The 22129-nt window shown below is 47.2% G+C and overlaps 1 pseudogene; it reads right to left on the bottom strand.

Moving 5' to 3' along the window:
• Positions 1-13448: 13448 nt before the first annotated feature.
• Positions 13449-15613, bottom strand: LOC123039313 (COBRA-like protein 7; annotated as a pseudogene).
• Positions 15614-22129: the final 6516 nt, after the last annotated feature.

Raw genomic sequence — 22129 nt, 5'->3', positions numbered from 1 at the left:
CAATCTAGTAGGCCAAACCAAACTGATAATTTGAAGAGACTTGCAAAGATAACAAATCATACATAAAAGAATTCATAGGAGATTCAAATATTGTTCATAGACAATCTTGATCATAAACCCACAATTCATCGGATCTCGACAAACAGACCGCAAAAAGTATTACATAGAATAGATCTCCAAGAAGATCGAGGAGAACTTTGTATTGAGATCCAAAGAGAGAGAAGAATCCATCTAGCTAATAACTATGGACCCGAAGGTCTGAGGTAAACTACTCACACTTCATCGGAGAGGCTATGGTGTTGATGTAGAAGCCCTCCATGATCGATTCCCCCTCAGGCGGAGCACGGGAAAAGGCCGCAAGATGGGATCTCACGAGTACAGAAGGTTGAGGCGGTGGAAATAGGGTTTCGTCGTGCTCCCGGATGTTTTCGGGGTATATGAGTATATATAGGCAAAAGAAGTTGGTTAGGGGAGCCACGAGGGGCCCACGAGTGTGGGGGTGCGCCTACCCCCCTAGGCGCGCCTCCCTGCCTCTTGGCCGCCTCTTTGATTCCTTGACGTCCACTCCAAGTCTCCTGGATTGCGTTTGTTCCAAAAATGATTCTCCCGAAGGTTTCATTCCGTTTGGACTCCGTTTGATATTCCTTTTCTGCGAAACATTGAAATAGGCAAAAAAACAGCAATTTGCACTGGGCCTCCGGTTAATAGGTTAGTCCCAAAAATTATAAAAGTGTATAATAAAGCCCATTAAACATCCAAAATAGATAATATAATAGCATGGAACAATCAAAAATTATAGAAACGTTGGAGACGTATCATAGCCCTCCATGGACTCGCGCGGTCGTTACCCTTCTTGGGTTGAAGTCTCCATCAACGTGGACGTACGATAGCACCACCTATAGGAACCATGCCAAAAATCTTCATGTCTACATTGTGTTTGCCTTCTCCAAACCCTTCCCTTTACCTTCATATGCAATGGTTTACTTTCCGCTGCTACACTCTTAGAATTGCATGTGTAGGTTGATTTCTTGACTTGTGCTAAGTTGCTAAAATCTGCCAAGACTTCAAATTGGGAAAAGGCTAGATTTTTATTTGTTCAAGTAGACTAATCACCCCCACCTCTAGACCTACTCGATCCTACACTTGGCGTATACTCCAAGGCATAGAGATAGTCCTCAACAAGTTTATCCCTTAGATATGGCTGACCATGTTTAAACTCTATAGCCCCGGTTTCTATATAAGCCGAGGTGCTAGGGCCGTAGAGGGTAGATTTATTCACATCCAATCTCACGGTAGATCACATGTATTATGTGCCCCATCCGCAATCGATACAAACAAATCATGACATAGGGTTTTACCGCCTCGAGATGGCCTGAACCTGGGTAAATCTCGTGTCCTTTGTGTCCTTACTTTTTGTCCTTGTTACCATCTAGCCAAGACTAACAGATCGGGACCCCCTACCCGAGATTTGTCGGATCTAGCTCTGACATCCACCGTCTGGAACAACAGCTTCGGCATCCACTGCCTCGGCATCCCACCACAAACACAAAAGCCACAAGCGCTAACGAACCTCGTCTCCAATAATGGCGCCTCCAAGAAAGATAAACGATGCCACGAAAACACCGTCGCCATCCGATCCGGCAAACTAAATCTTGGTTTTCACCCGAAAGACAAGGTCCCATTGGTTGGAGGTGGGTCGGGGCTCCTCAACGGCACCATCAAGATGGAAATGGCGCAACAAAGCACCACCGTTGCCACCGACTAAGTCAGGAAAATCTTTCTCCTAGAACACCACAAAAACCACCATCACTTGGTTGTCGCAAGGACAGTCCACTGTGCCGCAGCTCTTGACAAATCCAGGGAGCCGTCGCCTTCACTAGAAGCACCACCAACCATGCCACTGCCGCCCACACGAGCAGGGGCATGACACAGATCCACCATGACCTGGAGTCGTCACTCCAGCAATCACGAGCATACCATCGCCAAAAGCCCCGACCACCACTCTGTCGCACGCACGACCGAACTTGGCAGTGCAAAGACCACACCGGAGGCCAGGGGCCCTCCCCCCACGACAACCACAACACACCCACCTACGTGGCGCCGCCGTGCCATCGTCTAGGAGTTGGAGCACACCGCCACCCATGGGCGGATTTGGGCCCCAGGCAGCCCAGGCCATTGCCTGGGGCGTGGGGAAGTTTCTCGGCCTATATCTATATTAAAAAAAAGTTTGGCCTGGGGCGCAGCCCACTTCCCCGCCCAAGCCAACTGGCCCAGCCGCTCAGGCCGAGTACCCCGCAGCGCAGAAACACGCAAGGCGCAACCCCCAGCCGTAGTCGCCTCTGTTCCTTCGCCGACCTGACGAACCCTAAGCTAGGGAATCACCTGCCGTCGGAGCCGCCCATCGCCACCGCCTACCGTCGCTGCCATGTCGGTTAGATCTGTCCGGCAGCGCCCCCTGGCTCCCTCCTTCCAGTCTTCGTCGTGCCGGTCAGTGCCCCCGACTCCCCTCCCCCTTCCAATCTTCATCAGCTCGTCAGGTTGCACCGCTGCCGGTTGCTGCCCTGCCCAGTGTACGGCGTGGTGGTCCTCAAAAATCAGTTGTGCTGCCCAGTGCAAAGGTACTGGTTTGATCCTTTGATGGCTTGATGCCCATGTGATGCCAGTTTTTTTCTAGATGCCACACTACCACTGTTTGATGATGATTTTAGTTGCTATATTCCACTGTTGTTGCTTGATGTGTTTTTGGTTTGATGGACCATCTAGTCCTGATGATGTGTGTTGGTGAACAGTTGCTGCTATGGTTTGGTATGAATAAGTGAATTTGAACCCATATGCTTGTTCATTTTACTTCTGATTTGATATCTCCCCGGTTGAATGTTTTTCCAGTTTTTATCTAGCAACTAGCAGTGATCTTACCATAGCGGCTCTCTGTGATTGCATTATATGGGCTATAGCTCCCAATGTTCCTGTGAAATCATTAGATTTTGCAAGTTATATATCCATGTTTCTTCTATCTTGGAATGCTATTGTGTTGAATTTGGGCACATTGAATCTACTGCCTGAATTCTTCATTCTGTTCTCTAAAACCTTCTGCTTACAATAGAAGAAATTCAAGAAATGGGCACATTGCCACTGTTTGTTAGATGTCGAAATTGATTTGGACATTCATTAATTTTTGTTTCTATCAAATTTGACAGGAAGGCAAGATGAGTAAAAGAAACAAGACATTGAATTCTTTTTTCAAGTTTGAACCACAGGTTATCGCACACGCAAAGGCCTTTTGCCTCGTCCCAGACGTAAGTTTTCACATTTTGCATCTGTTGTTAACTAGTTTTACCTGCTATATTATGCACTGATTTGCATTTCAAAATTTTTGATTGAAGGTTTAGCTTCTTCTGTGATCGAAGATGTAGTCATGGGAGGCTTAGATCAACCAATCCTTTGATTTGGTATCTATCTTTTGTATCATCAATATATGCTACATATTGTCTTTTGATTTGTCTTGCTTTATTATTTGACCCATCATGGAAGAAATGCTCCATTGAATATTATGTTTGGTTTCTTATTAGTTATACAACATACTTTGGCTTTTATATGCCTTGAAACTGGAGTTTTTTAGGGGTAGTTTTTAACCCTTAGTTTCTCGCCTGGGGCGTCAGTCAATCCTGGGTCTGCCAGTGCCGCCACCACCACAGCTCGACTAGCCGGATGTGCAAGTGTCGCAACCACATGCCTGGGCACCCCCACCGACGGATCCCGGATTCAGGTGCTAGATCTGCGGCGACCGGCCCCAACACCGCCCTGCACGACGCCTAGTGAGGGAGGAGTGAGGGAGTCCTAGATTAAGGGGTCATCGGACAGGCAAACTATATGCGTATGCCAGACTGTTGGGCTATGAAGATACAAGATAGAAGACTTCGTCCCGTGTCCAGGTGGGACTCTCCTTTGCGTGGAAGGCAAGCTTGGCAATTCGTATGTGTAGATTCCCTTCTCTGTAACCGACTCTGTGTAACCCTAGCCCCCTCCGTGTCTATATAAACCGGAGGGTTTAGTCCATAGGACAAGAACAATCATAATCATAGGCTAGCTTCTAGGGTTAGCCTCTACGATCTTGTGGTAGATCAACTCTTGTAATAAGCATATAATCAAGATCAATCAAGCAGGAAGTAGGGTATTACATACATAGAGAGGGCCCGAACCTGGGTAAACATCGTGTCCCCCGCCTCCTATTACCATTTGCCTTAGACACACAGTTCGGGACCCCCTACCCGAGATCCGCCGGTTTTGACACCGACATTGGTGCTTTCATTGTGAGTTCCACTGTGTCGTCATCATAAGGCTTGATGGCTCCCTCGATCAGCTACAATGATGCGGTCCAGGGCGAGACTTTTTTCCCTCGACAGATCTTCGCATTTGGCGGCTTTGCACTGCGGGCCAACTCACTTGGTCATCTGGAGCAGATCGACAGCTACGCCCCTGGCCATCGGGCCAGGTTTGGAAGCTTGAACTACATCGCCGACATCCGCGGAGACTTGATCTTTGATGGATTCGAACCCACGACAGCCGCTCCCAGTAGCCACGATGAACATGACTTAAATCTGTCATCGGACTACGCTCAGGAGACAGCGCCTGTGACTGTCCTGGCCCTAGATCCGGAACAGATCGCGCCGTCCGCGGACGGGGGGCTGGACCCCACCACGGAAGTCGCATACTCTATGGCGCTTGAGCCGAACACAGATTCAACCTCAAGCGAGGCCTGTGCCATTGGACCCTTAGACTCGTCTCTGGATATAGGTTCTGAACCGCGTGTGTCCGCGCCCGTCGAATCTGATTGGGCGCCGATCTTGGAGTTTACCTCCACGGACATCTTTCAACACTTGCCCTTAGGAAATGTATTAAACTCATTAGGATCTCTCTCCTTGTCAGGAGATTCTTGGCTGAACTATGTCCGGCTTGAGTGGGAAACGGACGACAAAGAAATTCGTTGCCCACCCACCACCCACTTGATAGCCACTATCAACGACTTGACCGACATGCTTGACTTCGACTCCGAAGACATCGACGGTATGGATGACGATGCGGGAGAAGAAGAGGAACCACCGCCCACAGGGCGCTGGGCATCCACCTCATTATACGACATCTACATGATGGATACCCCCAAAGAAGATAATGGCAAGGACAAAAAGGATACAGGTGAGGACAAACCTCTAAAAAAGCAGCCGAAGTGCCAACGTCAGCTACGCCGCTCTAAACCACGCCATAGCAAAAACAGCAATACCGGCACCAGAGACAATAGCACTTCGGATGACGCCGAAGACGAAAACAACCCCACCAAGCCAAGCCTCGAACAGGCCGGTCGGGAGAACGAGCAAGCCAGCCCCGACGAACAGGCAATGGATGAAGATTCGGAGGATGACAATTACATGCCCCTCCTTGAAGATGAGGTGAGCCTCGGCGACGAAGAATTTATCGTGCCTGAGGATCTCGTCGAGCAGGAGCGCTTCAAGCGCCGGCTTATAGCCACTGCAAAGAGCCTGAAGAAAAAACAGCAGCAGCTTCAAACTAATCAAGATCTGCTCATTGATAGATGGATTGAGGTCCTCGCAGCCGAAGAATATGGACTTGAGCGCCTAACCAAAAGCTACCCAAAGCGCAAGTTGTTGCCTCAACTCGATGATGAAGCACTAGAGCCCAAACTACCAGCGCACGATGTGGCTGACCGACCACCGCGTGGCCGAGACAAATCGGCACATCAGCCCGAACACCAGCCCGCACCATGTCGCCAAACAAATAGAAACACAAAAGCTCGGGGACATAGAAATGACCTGCGGTACACCTTGGAAAAGAGAGCAGGTCAGCCCAGATCGATCTACGGATCACAGGGGCACGCCCCAGCGCGTGACGACGGCCGCCACACCAGATACAATAAAAACCAACCTGTCCGGGCCAAATACCACAGACCAGCTCCATCCGAAATGTGTCGCGACATAGCCCGGCATAGAGGCGCCGCAAATCCCCTATGCTTCACTAATGAAGTAATGGAACATGAATTCCCATAAGGGTTTAAACCCGTAAACATTGAATCGTATGATGGGACAACAGATCCTACGGTGTGGATCAAAGACTTCCTTCTCCACATTCATATGGCCCGCGGTGATGATCTCCATGCCATCAAGTACCTCCCACTAAAACTCAAGGGACCAGCTCGGCACTGGTTGAACAGTCTACCCGAAAATTCCATTGGCAGTTGGGAGAACATGGAAGACGCATTCCTTGACAACTTTCAGGGTACTTATGTATGACCTCCGGACGCTGATGACTTAAGTCATATAACACAACATCCCGGAGAGTCAGCCAGGAAATTCTGGACTTGGTTCTTAACTAAAAAGAACCAAATCATTGACTGTCCGGATGCCAAAGCCCTAGTGGCCTTTAAGCATAATATCCGGGACGAATGGCTTTCCCGACACCTCAGATAAGAGAAGCCGAGATCCATGGCAGCCCTTACGACGCTTATGACCCGCTTCTGTGCGGGCGAGAATAGCTGGCTAGCTCATAGCAATAGCACCTCAAGTAAACCTAGAAATTCTAAATCCAGAGACGACAACGGCAAGTCCTGACGCAGCAAACACAAACGTAGAAACAACGGCGATAGCGCCAAAGACACATCTGTCAACGCCGGATTCAGTGGCTCTAAGACCATTCAAAGGAAGAAACCATTCAAAAGAAACAATCCGGGCATGTCCAGTCTGGACCGCATACTCGACCGACCATGTCAAATTCACGGCACCCCAGGTACACCAGCTAATCATACTAACAGAGAATGCTCGGTCTTCAAACAGGCTGGCAAGTCAAATGCCGAAAGCAAGGAGAAGGGGTCGCAAAGCGATGACGATGACGAGGAGCCCTGGCCACCAAAGACAGGATGGCAAAAGAAGTTTCCTCCGCAAATTAAAATGGTGAATATGATATACGCCACCCACATTCCCAAGCGGGGGCGGAGGCGCGCACTCAGGCACGTCTATGCGATGGAGCCAATCATCCCAAAGTACAACCCATGGTCATCCGGCTCGATCACCTTTGATTGCAAGGATCATCCGACCAGCATCCGTCACGGTGGCTCAGCCGCACTGGTCCTTGACCCAATAATCGACGGATTCCATCTCACGTGAGTCCTTATGGATGGAGGCAGCAGCCTGAACCTGCTTTATCAGGATACAGTGCGCAAGATGGGCATAGATCCTTCAAGGATCAAACCCACTAAAACCACCTTTAAAGGCGTCATATCAGTTGTTGAGGCCTGTTGTACGGGCTCAATCACTCTGGAAGTGGTCTTCCGATCCCCGGACAATTTCCATAACGAAGAGTTAATCTTTGATATCGTCCCTTTTCACAGCGGCTATCACTCACTGCTCGGATGAACCGCATTTGCTCGATTCAATGCGGTGCCACACTACACTTATCTTAAGCTTAAGATGCCCGGTCCACATGGCGTCATAACAGTCAATGGAAACACTGAACGCTCCCTCCGTACCGAAGAGCACACCGCCGCCCTAGCGGCAGAAGCACGGAGCGACCTCTTTTAATCGAACATTCATTTGACGGCCAAGTTCCTGCACACTGTCAAAAGAGTCCGAACTACCTCGCGGTAGGATAGCCCAGCTCGTCAAGAGCTCAACTAACCACTTCGGCTATAGACGGAGGCACAGCAAGGTTATGTCCCACAATACGGCTCACCTGGTGACCGGACAGATGAAGGGACGGACACACCATGGAGGGAAACAGCTCAAATGAGTAGGGGAATCCCTAGATATTCCTCTTGATGATCATCCTACTATTCTCCGGATCCTCACACAACTCCCCTGGTCTCAGCAGGTTCTGAGATCATATTTGTTTTTATCGCACTACTTGTACTCATACGCTTTGACGTACTATTCAATTAAAAATCTGCGGCTTTATATGACGTTCACTTGTTGTTCCTTTTTATTTGATATTTTTTGTCAAGTAGCAGCCGTACACTCTGGTACGCCTTAATATGCCAGGGGCTTCGTTGTACCCATAATACGGCAAGTCGAACACCTTCACGGTCATTCGGCACCCCAAACTTATAGCATTATATGCATCAGCTCCGAATCATGTCTTTGGTCAAATGTTGGGTTTGCCCGGCTCCCATGTTTTGCTACCTTACGTTCCGCTATATCGGCTAAGGTGGCACAGGTAGAACTACTGCGATTGTGTCCCGGTTCTTCCAGATGAGCACCTCAGTAGAGAAAGCCGAAAACTGACTATCATGATGCAGCGAGAGCTGGTCAGCTATTCGAGAGGTTACAAAATCTTTAAAGATTTCTTACGCATTATGCGGTAACTATGCAGCGTGCGATGGATCGGTTTTTCCGATCAGGTTCTTACAGAGCCCCTAGTTCGGTCTTCCGAACTCTAGGGGCTGCGCCTACCTTTCTTTTGTCAAACTCCTATGGCTAAGTGAGGGTGGTAAAGCCTTATAGTCCAATTGGCTGGTTCGTTGTGCTGAACACCTCCTTAAAGGACCCAAAATTGGGGTAAATAGTGTTTAGATTTATCCCGAACACCCCCGTACTTCCTACGTGGGGGTAGAAGCCGACGACTGGCCAACTCTCAGAATTAATATAAGTAACAGCCGCACAGGAGGTAAATTTTTTAAAAATAACAAGCACTACATAGTAACCTTGTTTCATATTACAACGCCGGACGACATGAATATTCATGGGTAAATAATGTCCTTGGCACAATGCTCCGCCACAAGGCGAGATCCCTCCAGGACACCTTCATAGTACAATTCAGGTTTGTGGTGCTCCTTCCCTTCGGGTGGTCCTTTGGTCATCTGTTTAACAGCGTCCATCTTCGGCCAGTGCACTCTGACATAGGCGAAAGCCATTCGGGCACCTTCAATATAGACCAACCTCTTGATCACGTCAATCCAAGGACAGACGCTAACCAGCCGCTTAACGAGCCTGAAGTAGCTGCTGGCAATTGCTTCGGCAGGCCATAGCCAAATTATCAAATCTTTCATGGCTAGTTCGGCAGCCCTATGCAGCTCGACCAGCTGTTTCAGCTGATCGATAAAGGGCACAGGATGTTCTGGTGCAAAGTATTGCGACCAAAACAGCTTCTCCGTAGAACTCCCTTCTTCGGCTCGAAAAAATTGCGTGGCATCAGATATGCTGCGTGGCAAATCCGCAAACGCCCCTAGAGAGCCCCGAATTCGGGTTAGCAATAGGAATCTTTCCTTCACATAATTGCTTTGCATAGAAAAAGCCTTACCTGCCGCAATCTTTTTGGCCTCCTGGATCTCCTGGAGGGCGCCTTGGGACTCATCCTGGGCATCACGTGCAGCTTGCTGAGTCCTGCTGAGTTCGGATTCTCTATCCAATAAGCTTTACTCCAGGGTCTCGCACCTTTCCACAGCTTCCCACAGTTCTTGTTGAACCTCAGTTACCCTAGCTTCGTGTTTTTCACGATCGGCCTGCTCCTTGGTTGCCCTCTTTTCGGCTGCGGCCACCGCCTTCTTAAGAGCTTTGACTTCAGACATCGCTCCTGGCACACAACATGATGTTCTTCGTCAATATCAATCATCGATTGATAATAAATACAAACAAGGTTTTACATACCTTGGTTATCCTCCAACTTCTTCTTCACTTGGCCGAGCTCTTCTCCGGCCTGCTCCAGACGCTGCTTCAGTCCGGAGACTTCCGCAGTATGAGAGGTGGCAGTCAATAAAGATGCCTGCTTAGACAAAAAAACAAGGGTATTATATGGTAAGTCTCCTGCGAGCATATATTCGATCCTCTGTCCGGCTTTTCTTTTCGAATACCGAACAGTGTATCAGGGGCTACTATCTATACTATGACACTCTTTAAACCTCACCACTTACCTCAAAGCATGTTAGGAGGCTGGTGCAGGCTTCAGTTAGCCCGCTTTCCGTGGACTGGATCTTCTCAATCACCGCACCCATAAGGGCACGGTGTTCTTCAATGATGGAAGCGTTCTTTAGCGTTGTCGACAAGGTATCTGGCACCTCTGGCTGGACAGAGGTCGCTGGTGGAACAGGCGCACCCCCTTCTGTTGAAGAAGGTTTTCTACCTGATTCTGGAGCCGTGTTGGTCTCCAGAACTGTGTCCGGCTGGGGGCCGAATTCAAGCTGACCCTCGTCGTTATTATCCATGGGGGTCTCCTCCCCCATGTGTCCGGCTGCCGATGTTTGACCCTCTGGCGCCACCTTGACGGTCTCCCCAGCTTCTCCTTGGTCCGGGCCCTGTTGGGACAACACCTCGGTGTTGTCCACGTGTTTGGGGGAGGAGGCCGTCGGGGAAGTCCCACTGTCCATCGCTTCTGAGCCCAGTTAATCCTCCGATGAGGATTGCTCGACGCGGGACCTGGCCGGACGGCAAGATGCGTCACTCAAGGCGTTAACATTGTGCGGTAGTGAGTCTGGATATACAAATGTGTCCAGACTTTATGTACTCACGATTTAACCAGGGGTTGGACCCTGGGATCCCACTCTGGGCTGCTGTCGGTGGCGGTGGTGGAATCGTCTGGAAAGGAGGCTTTCCTCCTCTTAGACGACTTGGCCTCCAAGCATATGGAGGCCGTCCTCTTCTTCCTCCCCCTCGCTGGGGGGGGATTGGCTTTCCTCCTCCTCTTTCTTGTCCTCTTCGGAGGAGGAGCGTGCCTCAGAGTCTTCGGACACTATGTCCGAAGTACCCTTGCGACGAAGGCTGCCCCTGGTCTCTTTGGCCTCCTTTTCGGCCTTCCTCTTCGGCGCCTTGTAAGGCACCGGGACCAGCATCTTCATCAAAAGTGGGCCAGCTTATTCTTCTGGCAGCGGGGCCGGACAGTAGATCCGCTCCGCCTCCTTCATCCAGCCCTAGGAGAATTATTGGAAAATATATTAGGCATTTCCCTCAGAGTACGCAGATAAAGCGTACATCTTGCTAATACATGAAAACTTACCGAACTTGCGGGACGGGACAATTTGTACCCACGGTCCTCGGCCGAGTCCGGCCACGATTTGACGAACTTGAAGAGCACCTTCCAGATATCTTTGTGCGTTGTGCCGAAGAACTCCAGCAAGGTCTGGTGCTTGGCTGGGTCGAATTCCCATAATTTGCAAGCCCTGCGTTGGCATGGGAGAATCCGGCGAACCAACATCACCTGGACTACGTCAACAAGCATGATGTTCTTGTCTCCCATACTCTTAACGCGCGCCTGGAGCGTTGCCAGTTCGTCTGATGAAGACCAGTCCAGGCCCTTCTCGGGCTAGGATGTAAGCCGCAATGGGGCTCCGGATCAAAATCGGGAGCCGCGGCCCATTTAGCGCGCGTGGCTCAGTGACATAGAACCACTGTTGCTGCCATCCCTTGACGGAATCATTGAAGGTACCTGATGGCCATGTAATGTTGGGCATCTTGCTCACCATGGCTCCTCCGCACTTAGCGTGCTCACCACTCACCACCTTGCGCTTCACATTGAAAATCTTCAGCCACAAGCCGAAGTGTGGGGGAATGCAAAGAAAGGCCTCGCACATGACAATGAATGTCGAGATGTTGAGGAAGGAATTGGGGGATAGATCATGGTAATCGATCCCATAATAATACATTAGGCCGCGAACGAATGGGTGGAGGGGAAACCCTAGCCCACGGACAAAGTGAGGGAGGAATACAACCCTCTCATGGGGTTCCGGAGAAGGGACAATCTGTCCCTCCATTGGAAGGTGGTGGCCGATCTTCTTAGCCAGATACCCGGCCTTCTGGAGTTTCTTGATATCCTTCTCCCGGACGGTAGAGGCCCTCCACTTGCCTCCTGCTCCGGATCTGGACATTTTCGGAGGGCCTTTGTGGGCGGAGAAGGCGGATGCTTGAGTGCTGGAGCTCGAGCGAGAGAGGATGGATGAGCAGAGGAAGAAGAAGGTGTGGTTAAAAAAGGGGAGTCCTTATCTCCTTATAAATGTCGCAGATCATGCGCCTCCCCACTTGCCCTGGAAACTCGCTTAGTCCCCGAGCGCCGTGTTGATGGTGCGGTTGGGTTACCCATACCCGTATTGATGAGAATCTCGTGATAAGGGGACACGATCTCTGCTTCGATAAGATGTGCCAATAAAACCACCTCGCAATATGTGCAGTAGCAGGTTGAGAAAAACGGTTCAAATAATGACCGGGCTGCGGCGTGATGTCACACTATGAAAAATTGTCAGCAGATTAGACTCGTGGAATATTGTACTCTCTGCGGTGGTATGTGGAATTTGTTTTGCAGAGCCGGACACGATTCTTGTGTTCAAGATCTACTTTGGAGTATTCGGAGAAGGAACCCGCCTTGCAATGCCGAAGACAATCTGCGCGCCGGACTCATTGTCATTGAAGCCTGGTTTAGGTGCTACTGAGGTAGTCCTGGATTAAGGGGTCCTCGGACAGCCGGACTATATGTGTATGCCGGACTGTTGGGCTATGAAGATACAAGATAGAAGACTTCATCCCGTGTCCGGGTGGGACTATCCTTTGCATGGAAGGCAAGCTTGGCGATTCGGATGTGTGGATTCCCTTCTCTGTAACTGACTCTGTGTAACCCTAGCCCCCTCCGGTGTCTATATAAACCGGAGGGTTTAGTCCGTAGGGCAAGAACAATCATAATCATAGGCTAACTTCTAGGGTTAGCCTCTACGATCTCGTGGTAGATCAACTCTTGTAATACTCATATCATCAAGATCAATCAAGCAGGAAGTAGGGTATTACCTCCATAGAGAGGGCCCGAACCTGGGTAAACATCGTGTTCCCCGCCTCCTGTGCCATTAGCCTTAGACACACAGTTCGGGACCCCCTACCCGAGATCCGCCGGTTTTGACAACGACAAGGAGGAAAGAAGCGGTGTCACCGGCATGCTCGGGGCGCCGCCCCTGCTTACCTGCGCCAGTGAGACGCCGCCGTCAGTAGTCGATTAGCTTTGTCCAGGGCCGCCGCTACGTGCCTCGCGAGGAGAAGTCCCTGCCGCCGCCGTACGCCTAGCGTGCTTCGCCCGTCGGTTTCACCTGGCGGCGGCAAGGAAAGCTGGGGTGGAGGTGGAGAATGGGGCGGCAGTGGCAGCTACCAGCTATGTTTCGGCCGTGCCGCCCCCCGTGAGCGACGCGAGCGCTTCAGCTTTCCCCAAGTGCAAGCATGTGAATGTCGTTAGGCTGGTCATAGTGAGGAGTAACTTAAACTAGTGTCATATACATGACACTAGTCTAAGTTACTATCTTTATAGTGCAAAGTAACATAGTAGTAGTGTCATAGAGGACTTCATTTATTAGCTTGTAGACTCATCTTGCCTTGGAAAGCGTTATGTTACAGTAACATATTATGTTACCACTTCTCATTAATTACACGCCACATAAGTAAAAGTTTCTTAAAGTGCGCTATGTTAATAGTTAAGTTACTCCCACTATGACTAGCCTTATCAACAGAATCTAGATAGTACAGTACAAGTTTTGGCTTTACCGACCAATTGCTTGACTGAATTGAGATTGGAATGAGTAAAACATGTCCAGGGCAATGGTAAACAGAGCAGGGAAAGAAGCCATCTCCAAGCTTGCACTTCGTACTATTGTACTAAGCATCAAAGGACCATGTAATTGCTGGGAAGACATCCTACCCGAATATGAAGTTTTCTAGGATTTCCTTTTGCTGGGGGCATATGTCACTGAGCAATAGTTTAATCTATAGCCGCTCAAAGAGGAGGTAGATGCTATGCTGGATTAGTTGTACTCTACAGGCCAGTTAAACTGAGATACTCAAACCCCATGTATTCAGGGCTAGTCAGGTATCCTTTATACGAGAAACAACATAGACAACGAGAGCAGACAAGAGCCGGCGACCAGCCACCGCTGCACCGCCGAGACACGCACGTCCCAGGCCGCATTGGGCAGCGAAGGGTACTGATCCGGCGGCGGCATGACGCACTCGTGTCCATTGAAGTAGACCCTCCTCGGGAACGCCCAGCCCCCCGAGAAGGTGAAGTCGCTCGGGTCTTTCTCCAGTATCATCTCGGTCTGCACGTTCCCGTCCCTCAGCAGCATCTCGTTGTAGTTCTTGATCCCCCAGAACACCCCCGTGTCATCTGCAAAAACCCACATTTCTTACCCATTCTTGCTTCTTATCATCTTCTTGTCGAAGATCGTGTACTTACTGATGGTGCCGTACTGGATGAGGGGCTGGTAGTTGAAGCTGAAGAGCTGCGTCAGGCTCCGGAGGTTGGGGTGCTGCACCACCAGGTTCCAGTCAGTGTAGTTGCTGACCACGTCGTAGTTCGTCACCGTTGTCTTCACCCTCCAGTACCCCCGATAGCTCTGCTTCACGTGCCAGTGCACCCGGATCGGGCACATGTGCTCCGTGCACCGGATGACCGGCACGGGCGGAGCGCCGTCGGCGTCAGGCAGCGCCGCCAGTACCTTGGACTGCTCGCCGCCGCTGAAAAACCGGACGAACATGCAAAAGCAGGCACGAATCAGAAAGACGGCAGGAATTCAGAAGAATGCAGAGTGTGTGGCAGGGTGTCAGGTGGCTTAACCTGAGGCACTGATGCGCCGAGGGAGAGTTTGCACCACCGCAGCTGTCCCGCGGGCACCCCACGATCGTGTTGTTGTAGAAGGTCGTGAGGGAGACGCAGCAGGACGGCGACGGTGCGTCCCTGAACTGCGAGTACGAGCAGATGATCTGCCATGTCCCTGCACCCCACCAAGCCAAGAAAGAGTCATCGCTCGATGCACGGCGCGTCACAAGACAGTGGGTCGTTGGCAAGAAAGAAAGAATCAAGTGCTTACGCAGAACTTGTACGTGGCGCTGCTCGTCGACCTTGGACCTCGTCGCCGGCACGTTGGTGGCGTTGCTGCAGGTGTAGCCCGGCACGCCGATGCTGAAGGTGGTCGGCATCTTGGGGTCGCCGTGCTCGTCGAGCGCGAAATTGACTATGTACATCTCGAACTGCGAGGTGGCCGTCCTGTTGTTCTGCGTGACGGACGAGAGCACGCCGCCACGGCAGCAGTTGGCGGACTGCCTGTTGTACGGCGCGCCCGGCAGCAGGTCCGCCATGACCGGTTGCTTCTCGCAGCAATGTGCAGTTGCCCCGCTCCGTCGTCTCCGCGCCGATCACGTCAGAGATGAACTCGTGGCCGGCCCACACCCAGCTCAGCCGCCACCCCGGGCGCTCGATGTGGCGGTACAGCTGGTAATTGTGGATGCTCACCTTGACCTGCGCGCACAGGAAATCGATTGATTCCTACGCAGTTTCAGTGGCAGAAAATCGCAATTTCTGCGAGGAGCATTGCGTTTCAGAGAGAGAAAAAAAATCACAACTATGCGCACCGCGTACACATTAGGCTCGATGGACGGAAAATCCCAGTTGATGGTGATGTTCCCGTTTGGATCCACCGGATCATACGCATCTGCCAGAGAGACACGGCGAAATCAACAATCATCAATCGCAGAATCAAAGGAAACGCAGAAAGGGGCAAGAATCATGACACATCAGGAGAAAACCAAAGGGTACCAGCGAATCGGGAGGACAGACAGCAGATGAAGATGAACAGGACGAACTGCTCCCTGGCCATCTGTCTCAGGATCGAGTGCTTCCTCACGCACCGAAACAGAGCAGCGGCGCGCCGGAGCCGGACAAAACGACGGCGCCTTTTGCAGGCACTTGGCAGTTGGCACCTGGTCTGGTCTGCGTAGGTAGGGGACGAGAGAGGGGAAGAGATGGCAAGACTGTGGGTACGAGGAAGAGGACAGGGATTGGATTTGGCACGCATATAATCTCCTAGCACCGCCGATGTGACACGCGCGTCGTCATGACTCGTGGATATCTCAGCATTTAGCCTCGAATTAAACGCCCGGAGTGGAATGGAGGCGCGTCCGCGCACACACACACGGATTACTACTCGAGTCAGGCAGGAACGGACACTGATTACTCTCCTTTTCGGCACCTAGTCGACAGTGGGACTGTGGGAAGTCCAGTTGGCGTCCGCTCACCGTGCGGCTGCGTATATGGAAAGCCATCCCGGATTGGCACGCTAGCCGCGTTCGTTTCCTCTCTGCACATCTGTCACCTTGCCGTACACGTTCCTGCCTGATTTGGAGGGAAGTTTGAATCGGTGGGCCGTGCTCGCCGACACGCGGGTTCATGGTGCCATTTAGCGAAATGACCAAAACTTGGCGTGTGTCCATGTGTAGGTTGTAATTGATGCTCTTGGTTGGGCGATGAATTCCACATCCCTATGGTAACAAAAAAAAACATTTTTAGAGGATCTGTGGTACTAGATTGTTGCCATGTTCAAGGCAGTGCTACGCGTCCTTCGGGTGATAAGCCGATTAGATCAACCGCGGTCGGATGCCGCCCAAATCAGTCGTCTGATCTACCATCCCAGCCAACTGAGGACCTTTGCAACACTAGCTTGTTACGCTCAGGGGTTTTGCAACAAGGGCCTTGCTGCAAAGGTTCATCGGGACAACACCGCTGCCCCGCCATGGCCTGAGCGCCTCAGCTATGGAGCGCCGCCGGCAGTCGGAGTTGTCACGCCTCCTCTGACCCAGCACCTCGAGCAGCTGTCTCTACTCCAGCACTACGGCGACGAGCTCTCACCCGGCACTCCCCGTCACTTTCTGCAATCGGAGCCATGTTTCTGAAACAAGACTCCTGTTGCAGAAGAAAACAATCTTCACCATCGAAGCATTTTTTTCTTTCTGAAAGAAGACTTTTGTCGCAGAAACCTTCTGAAATTAGACCTTTTGTTGAAAAGACTTCACCGCCGAACCATTATTTTTGTTTTGAAACAAGACCTTTGTTGGAGAAACCTTCTGAAACAATATGCCTGTTGCAAAAAGAAAGAAAATTTGGCTGCACGAGACTTGTGGCCAGCGTGAGCGCTCGATCAGGATCAATCTGGCGGTTGCACGGGCATCAGTCGGCTGAAGGGTAGCATTTTCCCTCAACCTTCTACTTCCTTCGTCCACGAATAAGTGTACTTCTATTTTTTTCTAAGTCAAAGTCTTAGAATTTTGACCAACTATAATAATATATATGACATCAGATTGATATATTATAAAAGTACATTTCAACACGGATCCAATGATACTAATTTATTGCCATAAATGCTACTGCTTTTTCATATAAATTTGGTCAAAGTTTTAAAACTTTGACTTCCAGTAGTACACTTATTCGCGGATGGAGAGAGTATGCTCTTACCTTTTGTGCAATCGTGTATACATGCTCTCAATGTTTTAAATACGGATTTGCTAATTCTCGTCTGGATGAGAATTAAGAAAGTCATATCTAACTCCTATACTATTTGATTAACCAAACAAAAAATAAAAGAAAAAATCCCCACAAATCTTCGCGTAGAATCCAACGGTGTAGGAATTAGATGAGATATAATTATTTCTCATATAGATAGGACTTTTAACTTGTACTATTAAAAAGCAGTTTACATAATTCAGAAAAATGGAGAAAAATATACTAAAACGAACTATTTATTTCAAGTTCCTCGTGAAAAAATGTGTTAATCTATAGCCTACGTGAAAAAGACAAGAATGAGTAGTTACAAAGGCATCTTTGGATGCTTTAAGTTTGGCTTCTGTGCACAAGCCACGACAATGCAGAACTTCTGCGCACCAAACTTTAGATCTCTATATAGACTGTTTCCAAATGTGCTGGAAGAATAAAAATATTTTTAGGAAAAGACGGCCGGCGTGTGCTCTTGCAAGCTCTCACTATCACACCATCACAGGAAGATACGACAACCCTGGCATAAACCTTTCGCTTAGAAAAAAAAAACTAGCACAGCTTCCATATATCGTCTCACTATCACATGAAATTTAAACTACAAAACTGATATATATGCACGTATACATGGAGAATCAGTAGAGACAAATCTTGCTGTGGATGGTATCGGCCGGTTCTATCCGCTGTGGAATTTGTCTTTGCCATCTTTGATGTGTGGATCAAATTTATATTTGAAAAATACATGTTGCGGTTTCTGACGAGACAAGCTAATTGAAGCTCCCTCTAGTAAAAGTATTACACGTTGATTGGTTCAAACAGTGTGCCTCTTCATGCTGCAGACTACTACTGGAAAGTCACGACCAAGCAACATCTGAAATCACGTTAGTCATAAAATAACGGACGGTACGGCAAAAGCTACGGTGTATTGACATTTGGCACCATCGGCGGCCTGCATTGCTTACTTCATGTGACCGGCGGAAAGAAATCTGAGTAGAATTAGAAACCATTGGCATAAGCAGGTGGAAGATTCCAAAGCAACGTTCTACAGAACCTTACAAATCGTTCGTTTTCAGAACAATTCTCCCTGTCCACATACCTCACTGCCATGACAATGAACATTATTATTTTTAGGATACTCTAGGCATCAGCCTGGTGGAGGCGCCTTATCGGCCGCCTTCCCCACCGCCTGAACACACATAAAATCAAAATCTGGAATGTCTAATCCATACAGAATTGAAATACCATGTGTAACATTGACATTTTTGCAATATCGTAACATTTTTCGTGCGGCGCATCAATAACATGTAGTAACATTTCAAATATGCCCGATGTGGCAAAAGAAAATTGGCGTATGCAACAAATCCTCCCTAGTTGTACAAAATTGCCGAGAAATTCACACATATGTAACATAGAAGCCAAATTTTGTACCAAAGCGAACAAAATTTGCAACTGAACACACTATTTGCAGCGGATACCCAAATTCATCGCCACCCATGTGTTTGCAACAAAAGACGCAAAATATTGCAGCATGTTGAAACAAATGACGTACACAACATCAAGAATTTCTAAAATGATTAACCTCACACACATCATCCAAGGAGCACTGGTCTGAGCCTGTCACAAACCTGACTAGTCGGAGCCGAATCGGGTGGGCCTGAATCCATTCTCGTTGGCCTAACATCCTCCTCGGACCTCGGCACCACATAGGCCTCAGTTTCGAGACCTCCTCATCAGCGCCTATAGTGCCAAAACAAGAAACCGGTGCTCACGCGAGGGGGAAACGGGCCACGGCCATCAAGATTCGGACCCTCGCTTTGTTGTTCGTTCGCTCGCTTAACTCGCCTTTTTCGCCTCTTATTTTTCTTGGTTATGTTGTACTGCTGGTTCAAGAAATAAAATGACCACCATTTTTTGTGATTTTAAAAAGCTTATAGATTTGCACAAAAAATAATGAATTAAAAATTAAGTTTTGAAATTGGAAATACTTCATCGATTTGAATTTTTTTCACGAATTTGAAAACAGTTCACAAAAATAAAAGAAATTATTGATTTAAAAAAAGTACACGAATTTGGAAAATGTGCAATTGAAAAAAACCATCTATTTAAAAAAAGGTTCACGCATTTGTCAAAAAAATTGAAAAAGTTTCTGAATTTCAAAACTTTAATGGATTTGATTTTTTTCATGAATTTAAGAAAAATTTCATGGATTTGATAATGTCCACGAATTTCAAAATTTTCAAGATTTTTTAAAAAGTTCACGGATTTAAGCAAATGAAAAATAAAAAAGAACTAAGAAAAACAGCCAAGAAAAACCAAAAACAAAAGAAGAAAACCAAACAGAGAAGACGTACAAGAAGAAGAAAAACGAAAGTGACTATGCACTGCGGATTAGCTTTCTCAGTTGGTTACTGCGGGTGAATGTAAACACGGCGGTCGAGAGTTTGAATCTCACTTCACACAACTATTTTTTATGGTTGAAAAGAGAAAAGCAAAAGGCAAATGGGTCGAGCCCGGAATAGAGGGGGTGTGCGCCAGTTTGTAGAATACAGAATAACCGGCGCTGAGCGCACCAAATAGGAGTTGGGCCTTCAAACCAAGATGAAGGATGGCGTACAGAAGAAGCCTAATGGAGCAAAATAGGGGAGCACCTAACTGGTGCCTTACGCGTTCTTCTATGGGGTGTTTCTACGAAGGCGTATAGTCATTTGCTCGCTGATTCATAGTCGTTCACACGCTGATTCGATCACTATTCTACTGCTTCATGATTTTCTTTTTAAAAAATCTGAGAAATTTTAAAAAAATGCTCATTGATTTTTAAAAAGGTCACTAATCTTGAAAAACGAAGTTCACGAAATTTTAAAAAAATCATTGCCTTTGAAAAAGTTCAGTGATTTTGAAAAAAACAAAAAAAATTATAAAAAAAATAATTGATTTTGAATTTTTATCACAAATTTGAACTTTTTCATGATTTTCAAAAAACGTTTAACAATTTGGAAAACAAATGATCAATTTGGAAATAAAGTTCATGGATTTTTGAAAAAAAAGAAAAAGGTTTATGAATTTGAAAACAGATAGAAAAAAGAGAAAAAGGAAAGAAAAAGGAAAATGAAGAAAGAAGAAAATCACACGGTGTCATGTGGTCGGGTGGCTATCTCTTGGGTCACTGAACTGGCCCGTCGTGGGTTTGAATCCCAGCTCTCACGCATTTTTTGCAGTTTACAAACAAAAAAAATGTAAAAATGCCCGGCCCAATGCGACGAGTGTTGTGCGCCGTTTTGTAAATAATGAAGGAAAGGGCATTACGGGCGCCGTTTAGGAAACGCCACAGAACTATTGCACACTCACTATATCATGTGCATGGGCAGACCCATATAACGCTTGCTATGTCCTTTCGCTTGTCGCTAGCCTTTTACTCCTCTTAACAAATGACCAATAGTAACAATTGACGAATTTTTACAAGAAATGTTCCAGGAGACAAGGATATAAAAAAATTTCCATGAGTTTGAAAATCTTCAAGAATTTATAAAATGTTTACAGTTTTTTAAAAGATGTTCATGTATTAAACATAATTGTTTAATGATTTTTAGAAAACTTCATGACTTTGAAAATGATTAACATTTTCGAAAAATGACATGAATTTTTAAAAGTGTTAACATATTTTTAAAATAGTAATGTGCTGTAGAAAATATCACAACCTAGAAAATGTTTATGTTTTTTATAATCTTTATGAATTTTGGAAAATAAAAAAGGAAAAACGAAGAAGGAGAATGAAAGATAAATAAAAACGAAAAAATGGAACAAAAAAAGAAAATAAAACGTGCAACAAAAGGAAACCAGTAGGAAGAACAAAGGGAGAAAGGCAATAAAATTTGTAGAACCATGCATACAGATGGGTAGAAAACGGGGTGGATTTTCCTGTCTGAAAATTTGTGTTTGTAAATTAGATTGAGAGCATTATTCTGCAGGAAGGGAGCTAAATAGGGTATTCCAGAGAGGGTGCCTCGCAGATCCAAATGCGGGAAGGAAGAAATAGCATTATTCTGTGGAGGGTCATCCCTATTTGCCGCTCGGTGCGGCAGAGAGTCGCTGAAACGCATAAGGGAGAGGAAGCGGACGGATAAATGGGCTAGCCCATTTTAGCTAGCACACGCGACTACAAAACCTGGTTATGGGAACTTTCTAGAAGGTTTCTGAGCCGCATTTTTTCTTGTTGGTTTCTTTATTTTATTTTAGTCTTCTGTTAAGTTTTCAGTTTTCATTTTTCCAGTATGTTTTTCTTTTCTTTTCTTTCTGTTTTTCTTCAAAAAATCACAAATTTTTAAAAATGTTCATGATATTATAAGAAGTGTTAACAATTTAAAACAATGTTTGTAAATTCGGAAAAAGTTCTTTTTTTCCAAAAAAAATCAAAACTTGGAGGAATATTCATGTTATCAAACCAAGAGAAAATTTGAAAATGTTTTCTTTTTTAGGAAAAAATGAAAATTTGGTAAAGTGTTTGTGCTTTTTGAAAAAACATTCGCATTTAGAAAATGGTTACATTTAAAATAATTCAAAGTCTAAAAAATGTTCACATTCTCAAAATATATTCAAATATAAACATGTTCCTTTTTCCCAAAAAATCACGTTTTCAAATAAATGTTCAAAATTTTGAGAGAGAAATTGCTTTCTGAATTTTGAAAAAATTGCTCGCAATCGTCAATAAATGTTTTTTGTTTGTTAAAAAATTTTGAAGGTAAAAAAATGTTTATATTTTGAAAAAAGTGTTGACAAACTCTCTTAAAAATCACTATAGTATCGATGTAGCTGTTATTGTATCGGTCGCTACAGAACCGGTCACGATGCTAGT

This window comes from Triticum aestivum, chromosome 2B, assembly GCF_018294505.1.
Source record: "Triticum aestivum cultivar Chinese Spring chromosome 2B, IWGSC CS RefSeq v2.1, whole genome shotgun sequence".
NCBI classification, from domain to species: domain Eukaryota; kingdom Viridiplantae; phylum Streptophyta; class Magnoliopsida; order Poales; family Poaceae; genus Triticum; species Triticum aestivum.
The sequence above is the reverse complement of the archived record's forward strand: the minus strand, read 5'-3'. Positions and strand labels throughout refer to the sequence as shown.